The following is a 6,919-nucleotide window of genomic DNA, read 5'->3' as shown; positions in this document are numbered from 1 at the left end:
CGACCGTACTCCTGGGGGCGCCACAAGTGCACTGAGGCCCAGCCACTACTAGATGATTCTGCTGGTACATTGACCCAGACCACTACATTCCCCTCGCACTCTACACAGCCTGAATGTGACCCAGAAGAAACTCAGGTTACCCTTCCCATATACTGTACCACTTTACACGGTGACAAAAAGGAAGGTGCAGCTGAAAGTGCAGGTTCGGCCCACCCGCCATCAGACACACCGCCGTACTATGAGAGGCCCTGTGCCAGTGCCGTCGCCAACGAGTGGGACCCCCCTGCTTGCTCTGGATCACAGCACTTGCAAAGTTGAAATATTTACCTCGCCCTGCTCCACCGCCATGACGTCTTCCGTGTTTCCTGACAGTGATATTCTGATCAGAGAGCGCAATGACATCACGTCTGCACGCCCAGACTAGTACAGGGATTACCTAGCGAGGAGACTTATTTGAGGAGTCTTATTTAATTGTTTTCAATGTTGGGACAGCAATTTTTGGGGAGCAATATACTCTGGAGAATGATATATGGGGCCCACCATACACTGGAGCATTCCAAAGGTGGACATCAGACACTGGAGCAGCATTAACAGGGTCCATTATACACTAGAGCATTAGAAATGGGGCCCATTATGTTTGGAGCATTATTTGGGCCCATAAGACAGTGCAGCTTCATCCATGGGGACCAACATATACTGTAGCATTATGTGGAGCTCATCATATACTGTTTCAAACATTATATGGGACCAATGATTCTGTATGGTGAAATATATGGGCCTCATTACTCTGTATAGCGCACTATGCGGTGGCCATAATACTGTATGGAGTAAGATACTGTCCGTTTTTGGAGCTATTGGAGAATTTAAAATGGATATCAGTCATGACATGTAAAAAGTGAAGTATTTTTCATTGTACTATACCGCTATTTCTCTGCTGTAGCGGAGCATCATGAGTTGTGGTATGTGTTAAAGGGGCGGTCATTGGCCCAGGGCACATGAAAACCTGGAGCCAGCCCTACCCCCCACAAATTTAGCCAAATAACCCCCATTTTTCAGTGCGCAACTAGTATTATGAAGTAAATTAAGGTTGAAAAGCTTCAGTAATAAGATTTGATGTTTTTGGCATTGAAAAGGGCACTGTAGGTGTGTTTCCTAGCCTCCACTCCCTGCCAACTTTGCTTCCCCATTGACTTGCATTGGGTTTCGGGTTTCAGTCGGCCTTCAACTTTTCACAAAAATTGGCCGATTTCGTTCGACCCGACTTTTGCGAAAGTCGGGTTTCATGAAACCCTACTCGACCCAAAAAAAGGCAAAGTCGCTCAACTCTATACCCAAGTATTGTCACAAAAAAGACCCGTGTTTATAGTATAATGGCCTTATCCAGCTCACATCTCCCATATTGTCCCAGTGTCTTAGTACGTGTCGTGCCCATAACTCTTAGACATACATTACAGCGTGGACATGATGGGCAACGATCCTTCAATTCTCCATCCTGTTACCAAGTCTGAGACTTCACGTTTCCTTTACGCCGTGGCAGAACAGAACGGAGCCAGTGACCCAACCGCTCGCCACCATTCGTTATCATTGTGCTGGGAGATGGAGCCTTACAGCGCAATCATCACCGCCATCGGAGACAGCAAAACCAGCATCATCCGCCACCACCCCATTGACTTTGACAACGTCACCCACTATTACCTCTACAACAGGCTGATTGACTTTCTGAACAGCCGAGAGATTGTCATCCGGCAGATTCACAACATTGTCCAGAGCTGTCAGCCCGGAGGGGTGGTGATCAGAGACGCTCTATACCGACTTGGCGTGGCTCAAATCAGGACCGAACTAGAAGACAGTGTTTTGGAGGCAGACGTGTTGTCAGAACAGCCAAGTTCTGTGTGATTGAGCCCAAAAATAATAGTATCGAGCAGTACAGGTTCCATACGTTTTCGTACAAACTATGGAGATAATCAGGCTCCTGGAGAGTGTCAGTTCTAGGGTCAAGGAATGATCGGAAAAATTCCTTATATTTCAGGAAATGAACCAAATTCCTATGTTAAGCCCATATCTGGTGAAATAACAGGTCGGTTTGATGCCCAGGGGATGGGCTGGAAGATTTATCTCTAGGGTCCATCAGCAATGGTTTTTTAAGCTCATAAATACTTTTTCAATATGATATTTTGCCTTGCACTGAAGAGCTCAACACAGTTTTTAATACATCAAAGTTTTCCCAACTTAAGAATGTAAAAAAATAATATATTAATTAATATCTACTCATACCATTGCGTTTTATAGCATCGAGGACACTCTTGCCTTTTATTGGTCTTGGACCACAAACATTGACTTATTTCTCATGCATTTATTGAAAAATGTCTGTATTGGTAATCTGTGATAGGGATAAATGGTGAAACAGAATCATGAGTACTCCATCAATATTGCATCCGCCATGTGCATTCCTTGTTTTGTCAATAGAGCAACAAAAACCAAATCAGAAAATAATGGCATCCGATGCAAGTATGGATGCCGTACTGATGAAATATTGATGCATCTGTAGTTTTAGCATTTTCCATTTGCCAAGTGGATGAGAATTGTGCATGCTGCGTTTTTAAACGATTCGCCTATTTTTTGCGCTCATGTGAACAGAAAAGAAGCAGATGGCAGACGGATGAAATATACACTTGCTTGAAAGCAGCTCATGTCCAGGAATTAAAAAAAGAAAATTAGGAGGTTATTTTTTCCAGTAAGGAGAAAAGAAAACTTTAAAGGGATAATAATGTGTTCTTACATGACTGCAGACTTGTGAATCCTCGCATTGTGCACACGGCGCACCTTGAGGATTCTCTGGCCATGCGTGCTTGACCTCAAGCATGCGACATGCTGAATACCATCTAGTCGGAATGTGGCCAGAAGTATACACATGACCTCCCACTCCCAGCATCGGAGAATCCTCACAGTGCGCAGTGTACACATAAAGTGACTGCAAACATCCGCTATAAATGTCTCGTCCTCATCCATTCTATGCCTAAAAATTCCCTTTTATTCTGCTTTTTGACAACAATGGATGACAAACAGCGAGGCTAAGGCCTGTTTCACACTTCAGTTTTTTGCAATCAGTCAAAATCCGCCAAAATTTGAAAATGGCGGATCCCCGTTTCTTGTGGCGGATCCGCCATTTTTTCCCATTGGGATACATTAGTGGCGGATTTTGGCGGATGGCCATCCGTTGCGTCCGCTATTCGGCGGATCCGCCAAATTCCTGGCGGACTCTGTCTGAGGTGGACGGAGCTTGCAACGTTTTTTTGCGCCGTCAAAATGGCGGATGACGGCGGACCCGCCGTCGTCCACCATGTAGTAGAATGGGCGCCTATGTGCGGCGGATCCGCCGGGATCCACTATTTTGCGAAATCCGCCGGCGGAATCCGCTAAATCGCATTGAGCATGCTCAGAAAAAAAGATACTTTTCCAGACAGTCCCAAAACTATATAAGGTGGGCTAATTAATCATTGGGCCCAGACATCCGGCACCAGCCAGACTGACAACATGGAGCCAGCCAGACAGCACCTGCCCAGCACCTGCCCAGCAGAAACACCACAGCTGAAAAGAGACAGAGCCTGCCATACCCCAGCTGCAAGAGACCTGCCCAGCTGCCCAGCCACAAGCCAGGACAGAGAGAGGCCTGCTACCAAGCCACCAAAGCCTGCAATTGTGTGAGTATTAAAACTATTATTGTGGGGCATGTCTGTGTGTGTCTGTGGCTTGTCTGCCTGTGTGTGGCCTGTCCGTGTGTGTGTGGTCTGTGTTTGTGTGTATGTGTGGTCTGCCTTCCTGCATGTATGGTCGTGGCCTCCCAGTGCTGCATGTCTGAGTGTGTGTGTGTGTATTATTATTATCCTTTTTTTATACTTTAATTTTTTTTCTATTGCATGTGTACTGCATTTCATTTTCATACTACTGATATTTTATTTTAATATTTGTAAGTATGCTGGGATTGTGTTCTGTGTGCATTGTATGTGGTGTAACTGGTATTGTACGTGGTGTAATTGGGCCCAGACATCCGGCACCAGCCACACTGAAGACACAGATCCAGACATCCGGCACCAGCCAGACTGATAGGAGACCGAGCTAGAGCTATAAAACCTGCCTGCCCAGCTGCAATTTTTCCACCTGCAAGACCCCTGGAGCATGTCTGTAGGCTTGTCTGTGTGTGGCCTGTCTGTATTTGTGTGGCTTGTCTGTGTGTGTGTGGTCTGCCTTCCTGCATGTATGTTCGTGGCCTCCTAGTGTTGCATGTCTGTGTGTGTGTGTGTGTATTTTTATTATCCTTTTTTTTGTCATATTTTAATTTTTTTTCTGTTGCATGTGTACTGAATTGCATTTTCATATTTGCAATTGTGGTGTGATTGTTTTGTGTGTTGTATATCACTGTTTTTTTATTTTTCATTTATTGTGGTATTTCAAATAAAGAGCAGAGTAGCTCCTACTTGTGTATAAAAAAAATAACCAAACAAAAAATGTAATGAAAACTTTTTAAAAACTGTCCGTAGTATTATTTTAAAAACAGGTAAAATTAACTATGGGTATATGTACAAAAAAGGTACATACAGTGTTGGTTTTTGGTATACAAGTGTGGTTATACTCTCGGTGAGAGTTGGGGAATTTACACATGAAAACACTTTATACTCTCGGTGAGAGTTGGGGAATTTACACTTGAAAACATTAGGTTATACTCTCGGTGAGAGTTGGGGAATTTACACATGAAAACACTTTATACTCTCGGTGAGAGTTGGGGAATTTACACTTGAAAACATTAGGTTATACTCTCGGTGAGAGTTGGGGAATTTACACATGAAAACATTAGGCTATACTCTCGGTGAGAGTTGGGGAATTTACACATGAAAACACTTTATACTCTCGGTGAGAGTTGGGGAATTTACACATGAAAACTTTAGGTTATACTCTCGGTGAGAGTTGGGGAATTTACACATGAAAACATATACTCGGTGAGAGTTGGGGAATTTACACATGGAAACATTAGGTTATACTCTCGGTGAGAGTTGGGGAATTACACATGAAAACATTAGGTTATACTCTCGGTGAGAGTTGGGGAATTACACATGAAAACACTTGGTTACTCTTGGTGAGAGTTGGGGAATACAGTATAGTGAAAGATTCTCAGGGAATTTACACACATGCAAACACTTCAAAGTGTGGGTATACTCAGTTTCAGGGAATTACACACATAAAAAACAATGAAGATTTTTCTTGCTATGTTATTAAAATTTTCTTTTATACTTGCAGATCAGTTGAGAAAGAACTGCAGAGCCGCAGCAGCAACACCGCAGCAAACCCTACAGGTCGCAGCATAACCACGTAGGAAAACACTTCAGTTTTCCAAGTAAGTATAAAGACCTGAAAGCTTATTTAATCCTTTGTATAGTAGCTAAACAAGTGTCTTTATACTTACAGATCCAGCCAGAAGTACCGCAACCGATCCAGCCAGGAAGGCCGCAGCAGGACCGCAAGACAGACCGCAGGAATGTCTTCTTCTGACAGCTCCCCCTCACATCATCAGCGAACTGAGGTAAATAGTGTTTTGTGTTTTTTTAATCTTAATTTTTGGCGTATTTTTCCTTTTTTTGTTTTTTTAACCCTATATGCATGTATTATGATTTCTCAGGAAGCTGAAGCTGAGGAGCTGGTAGGAGGAGACATGCAGGGTGGAAAAATGCAAGGAGGGGGCGCGCAGAGTGTAAGTTGAGCACATACAGATATACATTCATAATGCTACACCCAACACAAACATTCATCACAGCGTGCACACACACTAACTACGCATCCATCCAAACCAAATTTTTTTTTTTACAGTCTTCACAATCTGGTGCCTGCACTAGAGCGACTCCCAGGACATCCCAGCGTCGTCGAGGTGGTGCCTCTGGTGGTCGGCAAACGGTAAGTAACCCTATTTGGATAATTGAGTAATGAACATCATGTGTTTGAATAGAATGTAATTTTTTTTTTGTTATTTTTTTTCTTCACAGGTTTCACAGCGTGCTCCCCGGAGACCAATCAAGGAGGGTCTCGTAATAGACACGGACGACCTCATCCATGAGGTTGAAACACGGGAGCCGCTGTGGAACATGGCAAACTGTTTGCATGCTGACCAACCTACCACCCGACTGCTCTGGGATGAGGTGTGTTCCGTGGTTGTAGACAACTGGGAGGAGCTCAATGCAAGGGCCAGGGATTTAGTGCGTAAGTATTCCAATTTCAGTAACTTATATTCCAGCATGTGAAGTGTTGAATACTAAACACTTTGTTTTTTTTCTTCACAGGTGACAGGGTTATCACACGGTGGCGGTCGCTCAGGGATCGCTTCAAGAGGGACTTCAACAAGTAGATGCAGGCCCCGAGTGGATCGGGAGGACGCCGGAGAACCCAGTATAAAAACTACCGAGCCCTGGGGTTCCTCCTGTCGACAATGGTGTCCAGAAGGTAAGTATTCCACAAACCATTTCTGTAGTACAAATGTTTACATGTTTAACCATTTTTTTTTCAGCACAGTTAAATTAAATATCAATATCTTTAATATATTTTTTTTCTTTTTTTTTAGCACCGTCTGCAGCACTCGGGAGCCTGCGTCTGAGTTGCCTCCCTCTGGAGTGATCCCTTGTGAGACCGCCTCCGGTGACCACATCGATGGTATCCAACCCCTCTCTACCTTCCCTCTTGTCTCGTTCCTCTATCCCCTTCACCAGCACTGGAGCAGCAGGGCAGACTTCATCACATGAAGCTGCTGGTGACGACTTGTACCCTGTTCCCCACCCCTCAGACACTGCCGCAACATCTCGACCAACTTATGGTTCTGGCCAGCAGCGTCTGAGGAGTCAGGAAAGGATGACCTTGTCTGACTGTTTGAGTCTGAACT

The sequence above is a fragment of the Dendrobates tinctorius genome, unplaced genomic scaffold, assembly GCF_039654945.1.
Source record: "Dendrobates tinctorius isolate UK_male_01 unplaced genomic scaffold, ASM3965494v1 ptg000020l, whole genome shotgun sequence".
NCBI classification, from domain to species: Eukaryota; Metazoa; Chordata; class Amphibia; order Anura; family Dendrobatidae; genus Dendrobates; species Dendrobates tinctorius.
The sequence above is the reverse complement of the archived record's forward strand: the minus strand, read 5'-3'. Positions refer to the sequence as shown.